Raw genomic sequence first — 16,656 nt, 5'->3', positions numbered from 1 at the left:
TCTGAATCCCCCCCCCCCTGAATTCCACTTGCCCCCATGCAATTTGCACTCGCCAATTGCGAGGGGGCGAGTGGAAATTTTGAGCCCTGGCCTAATGTACTTCTTTTATCTTTGTACTTTGCTTTTACTTTTGAAATGCCAAATAAACCTTTATGCGCTGAACTGATCAAATAATCATGGATAAACAATTATTTTATTTTATCATTTGTGTTTGCTTGTTTTGTTATTTTTATGTAGGACAAGCACACAAAACACACTCCCGCTTTGGTTCTGAAATACTAAAACTGCTGCCTAGAGCTTCAACATTTCAATACATTTTAGATGGTGTCTATGAATCAGCCTGAGTCTATATCTGTGTACGAAACAGACCATCCATCTTATTACCAAATTTTAAAAACCTATTTTCTGTTTCCCATCCGCATCAAAATGAGCATAAATACTGCTTATATAATTATGATAAGCAATCTTACAGAGCGAGGATTGAAAGCTTTCCATGGCTGCTAGCTACAAAATATGACAAGGGAATACACGTAATTATAATCTCCTTTAAAATCTTAATGATAGTTGATGAATGCAGTCTGCTCGAGTGAATCACAAAGAAGACTTAATTAAGCAAGGTGTTTTAGTCTGTTCTCAAAAAAAATCTGCCTGCCCATCGCATGCAAATGCTTCAAGGATCAATCCAATCAAAACTGACAATTAAACCTAGAAGGGGATACAGGGAACACAAGCCACCTGGTTTTTATACACTGATCTAGTGAACTGGGCAACAAATTATACTATATGGCCAATAAACAGGAAATGTTTTGGTTAATTTTACAATTTTGGCAAAATACAATGGAGGCAGTTGGGGAAGGCTTAAAGACATAAAGCTACTCCTCACTTAAAGACCGTTTGGACGCACAACCAGAACAAGAACTTGAGTATTTACACTATGCAGACCTAAGTAATTTACTGCTTAGACCAACTCTCTGAATGGTCAGTATTGTACACTGTACTGTATATTAGAGCTGATTTCCTCTATTCCTCTTTTAGCGACCAATTTGCTTAATGACCTTGTAGTAGGAACAGAACTTCCTAGGATGAAGGAAAGGACCTCCATGGCAGTTTTCTCAGAGATACTACCGGTGCCAAGAGCCACTCCGGACAGACAGCGAGTTGAGGGAGCTTAACACGTTGCTCCGGAGCTGGTGTCAGAAGGAGGGATTTGGTTTCCTGGAGAACTGGGCTGACTTTGCAGTCGGCTACCGGCTCTACAGCAGAGACGGGCTGCATCTTAATGAGGGAAGTGCAGCATTTCTGGGGGGGAAAATGGTAGAAAGACTGGAGGAGCTTTTAAACTAGGAAATGGGGGGGGGTGGGCTTAAAAATAAAATTACTTAAATCAAATGGAGATACATTCTTCTTAGATAAAAAAATAATAATACAGAAAGAAGTAATAGGGGAATAGATAGTGGGCTCACTCCAGTCAACCCAGCTAAAGTAATCACCGAGGTTAAATACTATGGCAGATGAGGTTTAATGTCGATAAATGCAAAGTAATGCACTTTGGACATAAAAATAAACAAATAGGCTATACAATCATGGGTATGCCGCTAGGGAAGTCAGAAATAGAAAAAGATTTGGGGGTCATTGTAGACCACAAACTGAATGGTAGCTTGCAGTGCCAAGCTGCGGTAAACAAAGCTAGCAGGGTCTTGTCCTGTATTAAGAAGGGGATGTATTGCAGGGACAAGTCTATAATTGTGCCTCTATATAGATCATTGGTTCGGCCACATCTGGAGAACGCGGTCCAGTTTTGGTCGCCGGTAATGAGAAGGGATGTCCTTGAACTGGAGAGAGTCCAGCGGAGGGCAACAAAACTAATTAGGGGAATGGAGGACCAGAGCTATGAGACAAGGGTTCTGACCTTAAACATGTTTATGCTGGAATCAAGGAGATTAAAGGGGGATATGATTTTCATGTACAAGATGTTCATTGGTGACAGCAACATTGGCAACAAACTGTTTGAGATTAACTCCATTACAAAGACTAGAGGCCACCACCTAAAGTTGTTGGAGAAAAAATTCCAGCACAATGGGCGAAGAGGGTTCTTTACAGTAAGAGCGGTTAAGGTCTGGAACTCACTGCCATCGGCAGTGATTTCAGCCAAGAGTGTAGATTTGTTCAAGAAACGTTTGGACTATTTCTTGAGGGACCGTAATATCCAAGGATACTAGTATCCCTAAGAATGAGATGATGCATGGACCTATATGGGTTGGACTTGATGGATGTATGTCTTTATTCAACCCCAACTAATATGTAACTATGTAACTATGTAACTTGGTCGTTAAGAGAGGAGTATCTGTAGTCCACTTTTTTGGCCATGTTTCACGTTACACCCATTACTTGAATTGTGGGATGCTTTTTACTGGAAGTGGAATGGCTCCACCAACACAGCCACATCATCCATTCACGGGGACTGAATAATGAAAAAAACAGAGGGACTTAGCAGAGCATGCATCAAGGCAGTGATGTTACTGTAATAGTGCATTCAGCTCTTCCCCCAGCCCCATAACAGGAGGTCCATGCCATTGTATGGGTCTGGGGGCAAACAAAGCAAGAGCCTGTGCACTGCACCACAATGCACTGATCATGGTTGCAATGCTCTGAATGCCAATATGTAATAAATGCACATTTCTTTATTATTGTCGGTGCATTTACTATTTTTTTTTTAAAGTTGGACTATGTCTTTAAAAACAATGGTTTTGGTGGATATTAGGGATTCAATTAGTCCATACATAGACCTTTTCTTGCGCCATTCTGGGAACATGACAATAGGACATTGAAGTACAGAGGAACCAAAACCTTAAAGTTGAACTGAAGCCAATTTTTTTTTTTTGGGGTAGAGTAAGGGAGGGTTATAACTCTGACATATTGTTTGCCATCTGTGTCCCATTGGTGAGATTTCCCTTCACTTTCTGTCCCAGAGCTTTAATAGGAAGTGAGAGGAAATTGTCGAAAAAAGAGGGAAATCCCTGGCGGTCAGCAGAACTAGTTTTCCCATTGGAGGATTTCCCATCAGTTCCTGTTCTGATCACAACCCACAATCTGGGATTTGCTTTCACTTTCAGTGAAAATGGTCACCAAGACTAATAAGACTAATAGAGAGGGTGACTCTCATTAATGGGGGTAACAGACAGCAATGCAAAACTGGCAGGGGTCCTCATCCCTCTCCACTCAGCAAAACTAAAAACAGTTTTGGCTTCAGTTGCACTTTAACTACCTCCGGGCCGGCCATAGTAAAAAAACGGCTCTGTAGATCTGAGCGGGCGTCTGCTCAGACACGCCCCCTCGCGCGCGCCACTCGCCCCCCCGCCGTTGTCCCGCTGATCCCGGGCTCAGCTGTGCCTGGTGCGAGCCCGGGATCAGCATGGCGCCTGTGTCATAGGGGATGAGAGGGAGATCGTTAAAAAATTGGGTAATAATAAATGTTTTATCATTTAATATAGGGGAAACTGTTTTTTTTTTTAAATTTCGGTAATTTTTCCTTAATATAGTAAAAAAATAAAACCCCCAGTGGTGAATAAATACCACCAAAAGAAAGCTCTATCTGTCCCCAAAAAAGGGTATAAAATTCATTTCAGTACAGCGCTGCATGACGGAATAAATGTCAGTTAAAGTACCGCAGCGCTGAATACTGAAAAATGGCCTGGATGGGAAGGGGGTTTAACACCGCGGATGTCAACTGGTTAAAGCGTCGCCTATGGTCATTTTTGAGTATAGTAGTTTTTTGCAATTTCGCGGGTGCGCACAATTTTCAGCTTGACATGTTCGGTGTCTATTTACCCGACGTGACCCCGTCTTTTATATTTTACCAAAATAATTGGGTAATAATAATTGTTTCCTAACATAATGTACATTTTCCTGAAATATAGTAAAAAATAAAACCCCCAGTGGTGTTTAAATACCACCAAAATAAAGCTCTATCTGTCCCCAAAAAATGGTATAAAATTAATTTCAGTACAGCGTTGCATGACGGAATAAATGTCAGTCAAAGTACCGCAGCGCTGAACACTGAAAAATGGCCTGGCCAGGAAGGGGGTCTACACACCTGGTCTTCAGGCAGTTAAAGCTAAATACAAAAATGAAAGCTGATGAGAGCTTGTTTTACCTGCCAGAGGATTTGTATTTCTGTCCATCAGTTCATGAGATTTACACGGCTCTGCCATATATCAAAGCCATACCTATCAGGCCTCCCCTCCCTCCGGGCCTGATCTTTCTTTTCACACAGCAACCATGGGGAATAAAAGTAGCCCCCCTCCAGAAGGAAGGACAGTGTCAGCACCAATTCAGAGATGATTTGAGGATCTACAGCCGCGTGATACACAAATAAGATACATTGTTGTTCATAGTTAAGGTACTTGAATGTATTTTTAAGATTTAACTCTTGAGTTTAGTGTCACTTTATTGATGTATTATTGATTGTATGAAATGGAGTTAGGGCTTGTTCACACCAAGCGCGGAGCAGATCCAGAGCAGAGCAGGTGCAGACCGGATCAAAACTGCGTCCAATGTATTCCTATGGTATTTTGAGCTCCAGTTCACATTGCAGCGTGCAGATCCAGAGCAGATCCAGAGCAGGTGAAAAAACTGCGGCAAGCCCTATTTTACCTGCTCTGGATCTGCTCTGGAACGCATCAAAAACGCATGCAAAAAGCAAAAACGCATGCAAGTGCCTGAAAGCCCATGTTAAACTTGAAAAAAACATTTTTTAACCAAAAACAGCCCGGAACGCATCAAAAACGCGGCACAACCCACTGCACTGCGTGTGCAGAAACCTGACCGGATCTGCTCTGCATTTGGTGTGAACAAGGCCTCAGGCTTCACAAATCTATCAAAACTGAGGTTTTGTTTGAACTAGCCCTTGCATTCATTAACCTCACAATTTTTTTCAATTTATCATATTATAGTGTGCCATGTTTTTAATCCTTGTACTATGTTTTATTTGATTAGATATTCATTTATTATCATGTAATAAGTAATTATATAGTCACACTTTTATCGTTTGTATTGCTTCATGTAAGAACTATTGATATGCAATTAAATTCAGTATTATATCTTTATTTTATATTTCAAATCTAACATGTATATGCATTATCAATATACTGTATATTGCTTCTAAGGATCAATCGGTTTTAGTTCTCTGTTCAATTTCTGTATTTTATAAATGATGTTTTAACCCACATAAAATGGCTTATTTCTTTTTTTCTTTCTCTGGCCATCATCTGACCTCATGTGTGATTGCTGTTATGGTTTTATAGCCAAGAAAGAAAGTGTTTCAGACCTAGTAACATGTTGGTTTTTTTTCCCTTTTCCAAATGAAAAGCTTCTTTTGACACCTGGATTCTTTGAAGTTAGTAATAACTTTGGTATAAGAGCTATATGCTGCACTTACTTCACAATGGTGATGGGGTGAGCACATATGCGGCACCACCAAGTCATAACAATACGTTCCTCATGCATTCATTATTTTTTATTCGTGGTCTTCTTGTTGACTGCTTTAGATATATATGTCCAGAGGGTTTTATGCTGTAGAGTTCACAAGGGGGAGAGCTTCTCTGGGTCTCTGGAACCACCTGGGCCCCTGAATACATGGCAACCAAGATCAAAGCATTTGCAGCTGCCCACCAGGCAAAGTGGTGATAAACAAGAGAAGGATGCATGAGAACCTGTTCTGCTGACTTTGCATGCAGTTGCAGTAATAAAATATGACTCTTGAGGTTCTGGGCTCGCTCTGCCACCTTAAAGATGTCTGCAGCCTGTGTTCATTGTTTCTGCAAGTTATTAAAGTGACAAGTCAAAAATGAATTCTTTAAAATGCTTTCAAGAACTTTAACTATTAACAGAAATGTATCTTATTTGTGTATCACTCGGCTGTAGGTCCTCAAATCATCTCTGAATTGGTGCTGACACTGTCCATCCTTCTGGAGGGTGGCTACTTTTGTTCCCCATGGTCCCTGTGTGTGTTGTAAAGTGGTCACCGCTCCAAGCTCGCTCCCCTGATAGACTACAATCTCAAGTTTAGTTTACTAATTTGTACTGAGATTGTAATCCTTGATAGTGATTTTAGCGGTTTGCAGTTTTGCCTTTCAGCACTGAAGTCACATGATAATTTACCATTGGCCAAAATAACTTATTATAGTTTACTGGTAAGGCAGTTGACCCGCACACATAGAGGACCCATGTTTTTGTGGCAATTGTCTTTGCAATAAGGGACCCTACATGTCTCCATGAATGAAAGACTCCTCCTTATGATGGTAATTTGTATCAAGATTGTAGTCCATCCCGGGAGTGAGCTTGGAGCGGTGACTACTTTACAACACACACAGGGACCATGGGGAACAAAAGTAGCCCCCCTCCAGAAGGAAGGACAGTGTCAGCACCAATTCAGAGATGATTGGAGGATCTACAGCCGAGTGATACACAAATAAGATACATTTTTGTTCATAGTTAGGTTACTTGAATGCATTTTGAGGATTTAACTCCTGAGTTTAGTGTCACTTTAAAGGCACAAAAGATGTGCCTGAAAAAGGTTTATGTTTTGTACAGGACGCCAGGAATGGGTCCTGGAAGGGCAGTACATCCCTCCCTTGTTTAGGTGGTGGTCCCGTTAAGGTCACCTTGTATTTAGAGCCTCCATCCCTGACTGCAGCCAGTTCTGGTAATGAAAGGGTTAAACGCCCAGCCAGAGGGTGTGTTAAAAAGGAACAAGAAGCCAGTCAGTCTGGCTGTGTGGAGTGTTTGGAACAGGACACATGGCTATGTGTGTTAAGCTGTGGAATACAGTCTGCCGAGACACTGCCGGGGCACCTGCGTCCATACTGGAACCCTCTGTGATAAGGCTGGGACTCTAACCCTGACGCTGGGACTCTAACCCTGAGGTGGGACTTAGTATACAGGCGCTGAGCCGAATCTTGTGTTTGCTGAATAAAAGCCATTTACTTTGACTGTTTGTGGAAATTAATAAAAGTTTATTTTCTGATACGGCTGGCTACGGGTCATATCCGCCCTGAATATTACAGTTTCTTTGGGTATTCTCATTCTTTCAACCCATTTCCCATAAGTGTTCATGAGGTTTTTCTCAGTAGAGTCATGTTGAATTTAAACTGGCACTCTGACCCACTACAAGCCAAGAACCTACCCTGAGAGTAAATACTGCCTGGAAACTTTTGAAAAGCAAGCTAAGAGTAACCCATCTTGCTATTCATGGGTAACCTCATATTAGTCTGGGGGTAATTGTCTCACACAATTATCCACATGTGATCATTTTGATACTGTTTTATTTATTGTTGGTTTTTATTATTATTATAATATAGGATTTATATAGCGCTAGCAGTTTGCGCAGCGCCGTATAATATAAGGAAGACATTACAATTACAATACAATTCAAAACAAGAAATAAGCCAATTACACAGGTGTCTACACTATTCTTTCACCTCCATAGGTATATGCATTCACACATTTCGATGCCTTGATCTTTGTTTTGAGACGTTTGAAACAAGTCGTCCATACCAGAATATCCATCGGTCCCTTAAAATCTGTGGCCAGTTTTCACAGTAAAATCGTGTTTTCTGTTGTGTTAACTGCTTTCCCCATCTGGTTGGTTAAAATGTGCTTAGACATCACCTCCAGGGAGAAGTGACAGAAGCTGTGAGCTGGAAGTCTCGAGAGAGAGAGAGAGAGAGAGAGAGAGAGAGAGAGAGAGAGAGGTAGCAGGGATCCAAGAGACCATCACTGACTGCCAGAACCATCACAGGGGAGGAATGAAGGAAAACACCTGTTATATGCTCTAGTGAGCTACAGATGTTTGACATTTTCCGTGCTAATCCAAGAAAATCACTAGATGCAGTCTTCTACTATGCTAAGTGCCTGAGTACTGATATTTCAAATTAGCGTGGGCAGGGTACGGTGGAAGGGCTAAGTCCAGGGGGAGTTTTGTATTGTACTGTGTATTATGTATGATGCCTTCCTTTTGTGAACCATCTGTCAACCAATATCTTAACACTGGTTCAGCTACTGATATTTTTTGTTGTTGTGTGTGGTCTTCAACTGGTTTTTAAAGGTACAGATTTTCATGTGCATGCATTCTTGGGAACAATGGGGTAGCTTCCAGATCTATCTATCTATCTAACATACCTGTACCTATATTTGTGTTATGCTTACGTAGGCACTCCTTTGTATTGTTGCTGTGCTTGTGCTATTTGTTTTTACCATAAGGTGCTGAAAACATTTGTAAACCCTGCTCAACTAGGTACCCCTATACTCCATAACAACAAAGAACCCCTTAGCACGTTAGTGTTGGGTCAATCCTAATACCTAACCTGACTCAACACTAACCCTAGCACTGAACCTAACACTTAAAGTGAGTTACTGGCATTTAAAGTGAACCTTTCACCCAAAAAGCTTACAGGGAATACATTCAAAAGTTCATTGTAGATAAACCAGACCCTTAAATAGCTACCTTTTGCCTTGAATTTCTCTTCTTTACTTCCTGACATGTGACTAGGCCAAGGCACCCTTGTTCTGTATTTCTATAGCTGCATACTTGCAGTTTGAGGTAATTTAAGGAATATCTCACCCACTCCTGCCACTGACGACTGATATTTTTGGATGATTTGAAGTATCTTCTTGAGGACTGTAGGGTGAGAAGTGCAAGCATCTCCTTGCTCCTACTTCATTGGCTCTGTGGATCAGTGCTTTCTTTATCTCTCCTTGTCAGGAACCAGGGCACCTGCTCTTAGCAACCTGTGATTGCATGTCCGGTTTCCCACCCAGCTCACTGACGTCATAGGTTGGCAGAGAGCTGAGAGAGACACTCTGGCTGGCGTCCCGCCAAGCTCCTGACAGCCAGTCACATGAGTGAGCTGGTTGGGAGCAGACAGAGAACAGCTAACAGCCCGGCTCTAACACAGCCGACTGTCCCACTGCATCAGCTGCCCTCTCCCTACCCTGAGAAACAACAATCAGCAGCACCCAGCCCCTTCTACAACCTCAGACTGCATATAGGGTAGGGACGTTCCTGTGAACAATATAACAAAGCTCTTTCAATTGTATATTCAACAGACCAAACTATATAAGAAAAGCTCATGTAGCACTGTTGATGAATTGGCCCCTTTTAAGGCGACCCTAATGTTGCAGATGACTGGGGCTTCTGCTAGCAAGAGACTTATGGGTCATGAGTTCTTTGGTCAGGGAGAGGTTAGCAGGACTGCCTGTCCAGAACTACATATCCCAGGATGCTGTGAGTGCGGAGGGAGAGGCACTCTGGCTGCGTAAGGACGTCTGATGGGATTCCCGGGGCTGAGATCGAGAGAGCAGGACGTGTGTGACTGCTGTGAACCAGAGGGCCGCTGTGTCTGCATCCCGTGTCCCCGTTTGCCCTGCTAGTAGACAGAGGTACTAGCGGATCGTGGCAGCCTGCCAGGTGATCGAGTGAGTCGACTAGAGAGATGCCTGAGACCGCTGTGAACGGGAGTTCGTGAACGGGGATTCAGCAGACGCCGCGTCAGATGATCCAGTCTTCTTCTACCAGTAGAGCCTGTTGACCTTCTCCTGCCAAGTGCACTGATTCTCTTCTGAAAGACATCTCCTGAGAGTGTGGAACATCCCAGATGTGCAACTCCCTCAGTGGCATCAGAAGGGGGGAGCGGGGGGTGTGGCCCGCACCCGGGTGACACCATTGCAGGGGTGACACCAAAATGACTGTCAGTTATTTTGGTGTCACCCCCTCGGGAGCGCTACACTAATTTTTAGGTTTTGCATCCACTTTAAATTATAAACTGTTGGGATAGATCCTTTTTTCTACTGGATAAAAGGCTACATCCTGGGGAATCGTGTACTGTGCAAAACAATTTATTGTCTCACAACATGACAAAGTATTAGCAATGTATAAAACAATACTTTACGGTGCCAGAGTCTGTCATTCCTCCGGGCCATAATCTGAGTGAGCTCTGCACGCTGGACAAGAGTGCGATCTGACTGAGCGCATTCCAACTCACTGTACAAATTCTGATATTCACCTTTCACGGTATCACACAAAATGGCTCTAGTGCGAGTCTGTCAAGGACTTCCAGTCACAGCTTATTAGAGTACAAAAACAACTTCAGGCAACAAGTAAAAATCAAACAGTGAGCAGTTAGCGCTACCCGGGAAAAATAAAGCTTTAAGTCAAAGAGTCATTTTGCTTTTAATCATGATCTGTTGGAGCCGGAATCAGCAAGCTCCTCGCAGTGCAGTCTCTTGCTGTGAAATTTCCATCTTATTGTGCGATTCAATGTGTTTTTCTGATATACACGCTGGCTTGCATTTCTGCAACATTTAAGTGTAAATGGGACACAGGTCCTCCTTACATTTACATGGCATTTGGGTGTTGGGTGCATCGGATGTAATTCCTTGCTATTGATTGGTTTTGGACTGCTGGGGTATGTTTGGAGCTTGTGATTGGTGCAGCATAGAAACTGGATACAGTAGTGTCCGGATGTAGCTTCTATCACTGTGGGCACCCTGACTCCAAGTGGGAGAGAAGATCAAATGCAGAATAGAAACAGACAAAGTGTGGCATCCAGGGCTGGATTTACTCTCTCTGCTGCCCCAAGGCCAGGTTCCTCATGGCGCCCCCTGTATGCAGGCTGCATACAAGTGATCTCGGCGACATCGCCGAGATCACTTGTGCAAAGCAAGCAGAGACTTCCCCGCTGTACATTTAGCCCTGCTGCCCCATGGCCATGGCTTGGTTAGCCTCGTGGGAAATCCGGCCCTGGTGGCATCCCCGATAATGTGTAAAGTTTGAATCAAGGGTACCCTGAGGACGTCGCTGGTGACGAAACGCGTAGGGGCGGGTCTACCATACCAAACTTGATTGTTGTTGGACCGGCCGGACGTGTTTTTATTGTCATTTTTTACTTTCGAATAAACTACTCCTGGAAATTACTGCACTATGAAGGATCTTTTTCTTTGCATGAGTGAATGAACATTCTATACTTAGAAGAGTGACGGCATAGGAAGTGTCGATAAAGACACCGGACTTACGTGCTCCGGTAGACAAATCGTGTGGGGCTGTCTGTTACAGCCAAAAACCTGTGGTGAGTACGCAATTTGAAGGGATATGTGTTGATTACAATACAATCCCCAGAATAAACATTGTGTAAATCACTGAACACTGGAAGGTTTGATCACCCTCACTCAAACGGATCGAAATAATCACAAAGACTCTCTTGTTTTGCATGTTTATTTTCATGTCTTATCCACAGAGTTAACCCTTTACAGAGATTCGTCATTTCGTTATTTACATATATATTTTTGCGCACAGAAATGCATCACATAATTGGAAGTAAATTTTATATGAATACTATGTTAACACCATAGTCTATTATTCTATCTTTCAGTCACGATAACACCAGATATTTTAGATATCAAACATGCCTATGCCACAATGTTCAGCAGGTGAATAAGGCGCACTGTATTACTTAAGCAGGAAACCTATAAGATCAATAGAATGCTTGGTGTACGACAAATCAACATTTTAATTCTGTGAAATATGTCGGCTGTTGAAACTTTAAAATCCTGTCAGCTAGAACTATTCATATAACTAGAAAAACTGACATTAAGGGGGTATCTGCTGAAGTATCATGAAATAAAAACTTCAGCACTCTTGTCATACCCCTCAGCTCTTTTGATTGGGTGGAGGTTGGCTCAGTGATGCCTTCTATCAAAGAAAAAGCTGCTGCAATTGGCTGCTGACTACTATAATTTTCTACCGAAACCACAGCAGAATGCTAAGAGTCATTTCTGAGGGCCAGTGGCTCAGTGAGAATTAAACTTACTCTGAAGTAATTTGAAGTCGTCACAGGAACCAAAGACTAGACAAACTGTATTAAGTACTTTTCAAATCTATTAGGAGCATGTGTAATGCTCCTATGACGGTCACAACCTCTTATCTCCCTCTGGTGGTTGCTTGTGGCTACATCCCAGATAGCAAGCAATTGAGCTTCACGTTTGAAAATGACTTGCTAAACTATTGCAGACTTGCCAAGCTTTACAATTGTGTTGCACAATTACAGGGAGTCTGCATTGCAAGTCTCCAGATCAACGTGCTTTGCAAAAGTGCAGTACACTTGCAGAGCTCTTGCTAAGACCTGCAGGACTCTTGCTGTAGACTTGCCAAGCAAGTTTGCTACAAATTCAAAAAGAATTACAATTTAACCCTGCCACAGGGTTGTGACAAGTTATCCTTGCTAAGGATGGTTATAGATTCATGCATGTACCATCTTTTCTAGTTTGACTATTTTGGGTTAGGGGGACGCACTGGAGTCCCAGCGTGCATTTTTGGTTGCTGGGCCTCCAGTGCGTCCCTGCACCTTTATTAGGAGGAGTTGGCTACCTCCAGGTACACCTGCATGTAATTTATCGACTTCATTAATATGCTCACACTTAGACTCGGATACATAGAGTTAGGACCACACTTTGCAGAGGTGCCTTGGCGCGGCAGTGTGGCTTCTACATATTTTTGGCCAAAAGTTTGTGCAACTAAAACCTCTGATTTTAACGCATACTGTTGACAGGGCAATTTGTTTGGTTGCAGGCTGGCTGGCAGGTTGAGGCTGGGGAATTTTTGTGTTTTGTAAAGTTATCCTTGCTATCTGGGCTGGTGTCAAACAACAAAATTAGTATTGCTCAAGGTAAAGGATTGCTTTAGGAAGGATATGGCTATTATATTATATCAAACCTCGGTGTGCCTGCTATATAAAGTCTTATCATTTGAGGAAACTGAACCACCCCAGAAAAAAAATTATCTAGGGCCCTGACTCTATCCGACTTGCTGCAGCTTCTAACTGACATTGCGAGAAGCTCACAGTGTTCAGTGAAATCAGAGTAAGTACACTTGCAGAGCTCTTGCTAAGACCTGCAGGACTCTTGCTGTAGACTTGCCAAGCAAATTTGCTACAAATTCAAAACGTGTCAACTAGAACTTGTGCTGCAAGTGTTCTGCAAGTCTACAACTTGCCAGGAATGTGTGCAGCAAGTTAAAAAGAATTACAATCTAACCCTGTCACAAGTTTGTGGCAAGTTATCCTTGCTATCTGGGATACCCTCAGTCAGCTGTAGGCTGATCAGGCTAATCAGCATGACTACATGTCCCTCTCAGCCTGGGGGTCGGTTAGTGGCACCTTATTTAAGCATCACAAGCCCAGGGCCCTTGGCTTGTGATAGTTCAGTCGAGTTCTGTCTAAGCTCTGTCTGCACAAGCCTGTATTCTGCCATAGTATGTCTTGAATCGTGTACTTATCTTGATCTTGTATCGTAGTCTTGTGTCTTGAATCAGTTTCTATCTTGTATCATAATCCTATCTTGATCCTGTATCAGTCTTGTCTTAGTTCCTGCTTCTGTCTCTATCTTTACCCTGTACTTGTCTTGAATCTTGTACCCTGTATTTGTATTGTATCTTGCTTTCTGTTTATATATTTTGTTTTGCCACCCATCAGGACTACTCCTTTGTTCCTGGGGGCCGCCTGGGACATTTATAGCTAGAGTGTATAGTTTAAGTCCTGGTGGCATCCGAGTACCGGTAGGAACACTTGTCTTAGGGCAAAGGCAGCTGCAAGAGCTGAAGCAACTCGCAACTCTGACTAAAGTGTCTGCATCTGGTCCTGACATTATCCTGTTTACTTTACCGTTGCTATTTGTCTATTTTGTAACATCTTCTCTGTAAATATCGCCTTGCGCCATGTTTCTTTTCTTTAAAACAATATTTCAAAATCGTTAAGATGAATCTCTGAATGCTCTAATGTGAACTTTAAGAGCCTAATTCCTTTATGAAGAAAGATACCGTATTGTAAAATCTTTTTTCATTCCTTTCTGGCGTGGCAGCAGGTGTCACAATCATTCCTTAAAATTCAGAATTGCTACATGTTTCCTGGGCTGCCACAATAGTTACATAAAAATGACACAATCCATAGTCATAGTTGATATTCACGTTAACGTGAAATGAGAATTTATATAGTTTATTTTCCTTAAAGTGACATTAAAGGCTATTTTTGTCCACCCACCCAATGTTAGTGTCAGGACTTACCTTAAATCATGCCTCTTTATTCTTCCTTACTGTCCTTTTCAGCTGTCCCTCCAGCGCTGGTGCGGGTTTCCATTTTAGGGCTGACTCCTCTGTCCTCCTCTTCTCTGATGCCCCACGGTGTCTATGCGGGTGCATGCTGATCCATAGACTTTCCTTGTGTCTCTCCTCGTCTCCCGGTCGAACATCTGAACTGCGCAAGCGCCCGCCCCAACATCCTTTGCGGCCGCCCAAGACTCTTCAGATGTTCGGACGGGACTGTGCGGGGAAGACACAGGTAAGTTTAAACCTGTTTCAAAAGTTGTTTTTGTTTGTTTGTTTTTTTTTGCTAGCTAGCAGTAGATATATGCAAAAAAAGTGAGGGTTTAATAGCCCTTTAAGCCATTTACTCATTGATATTGTATGACAAATTCATATACTGACATCTAGTGGTCATTCGGGTTATGTTTTTCTGTGTTCCCTCCCATCTGTGATGTATTTCCCCTTTCTTGTTCAGTGTCGAGTGTCATGGCTGACAGTAACATGACCACATGTTAATCTGCATTGCATACTTGAAAACATTACTATCTCCGACCTTCAAATATAGTCTGTTTATTCATCTGATATATCTTGTTGTCTGCTGTAACTAACCTGCTGCACGGAATAAAGCACTTTGTGGATGAAAATGTATTTGGTGAGTTGAGCTATCTGATAAGGATTGTCCACAGTGATTATATCTGCTTATACAGGCCAGGCATAGAGGTCTCAGCAAGGGATAAATCGCTAATACAAGAATTTGAGTCAGAATATTTCCATTGTAATGTTGGGGAGCTCACGGAGCACTCACACAGGGTTTTTCCATAAACCATAAAGTCTTTGTTCTTTTTCTTCAGGCAACTCACAGGGGAAAAACACAACTTCAGGCTTTACTTCAGCATATAACACAAAGTATATTGTCTCACCGGCTCAAGGTTGTCCTGTTCACTCAGTGTCCCAGCCCCAGGACTTTAACATTTGCCACAACAAAGAGCTTCAGGGGTACTTCACACCCTTTAGCCGCTTCCAGCAGCTTTCCACACACCTTGTGTGTCTGGCTCTCTCAGCCTGTCTAATCCTGCAGCCTTCCTGGCTGTTCCTGGTGTGCCTCCAGCATACACCACGCCACCTCTCCCCTGAGATCTGGTCTTCTTAATGAGTCTGCTCTCAGCCACCTGATCAGCCTAGACCGGTCGTTGGCAAAACCTGGTTCCAGGACTGGAGATTTCATCCCACCCAGGGTTGTAAGAAATCTCCAGAGCACCAAATCCCAGCTACACTTAGGACAACCTGGAAGAATCTGAAAAGCCAGGTTCTTCCTTATGAAAAGGTTTTAAACTGTGGACACTCTTAGCCCCTCTGGCTGAGAGTCCTAGATGCCACAGTTGCCAAATTACACCATGGCAATGCCCTGCACTGCCACACCATTATTACACATGGTGGGAGCTATTGTTTGTGTACGTAAAGGGTTAAATGCAGAGTTAAGTAACCCCCAGTAATGATCACTCTGTCTGCTAGTGCTAAGATTGTTCTCCCGTGAGCTGGAAAATGACTCCTCGGGCTGAGGCTGAGAGTGCAGTTGTTACATACTAGTGGTTGCACCGAGATTTCAGATTGCCACTGTCACACCACCATATTACAAGAGAAGGTTAGATCACTCAGGAGCATCCTGAGGACCGGTGTCACCCGGAGCGGTTACCAGGTCACGTCATCGCGCATGCGCGGTGATCTTATTGATCCATGCTGACGGCCATCTTGGTGATGGACGCCAGCAGAGAGAGGAGGGGACAATCACCCGGTGGGATAAGGTATGCCGCCAGGTCCCCTCCTCTCTCCCAAAACTATGGGGTGCTCGGTCCATGACCAAGTGCTCGACTTTTCAGAGGGGGGGTGACACCAAAATGACTGTCAGTCATTTTGGTGTCACCCATCCAATGGTGTCACCCGGGTGTGGGCCGCACACCCCCCGCACTCTCCTTGCAACGCCACTGAGACCACTTACATGTTAAAAATACTTCTATTAGCATAATATTAGCACAGACTGGCTGATCAAACATTTCTTTCAGGAGACTTCTGGCATATTACTAGAAACTGTCACTGCCATGTCAATCTTTTCCACATAGCTAAAGACTGTCAGATCAATGTCATATGATAATAATGTCTGGGATATAAGTAGAGTCTATCAGACCATTGAAATGTTACAAAATATTCCCACCCTATTATTAAATACTATTAGACCATTGACAGATTGGAACAAGAACATAAGAAAGATAATGGAAAACATGAATTAATCCATGTTGGAAACCCCCTTAAAGAGACCCTGTCATGCTCCTGCCACATCATAGCCTCTTCTCTTCTAGGAGAATCTAAAAAAAAAAAAAACTCTCTCTGCTGGCCCAACTCTTTCACCCCTCCCCTCGATTGCTTTCATAGCCTTGAGTTACAGCTCTGAACCTGCAGTGGCTTGGCATGCAAGATGGCGGCACCCAGCAGATGTCTTGGAGCATTTGGATGTATACACAAGGGAGACTTTT

This window comes from Nanorana parkeri, unplaced genomic scaffold (genome assembly GCF_000935625.1).
Source record: "Nanorana parkeri isolate BGI_ZX_2015 unplaced genomic scaffold, ASM93562v1 scaffold138, whole genome shotgun sequence".
Lineage (NCBI taxonomy): Eukaryota > Metazoa > Chordata > Amphibia > Anura > Dicroglossidae > Nanorana > Nanorana parkeri.
Note: the sequence above shows the minus strand (reverse complement) of the source record.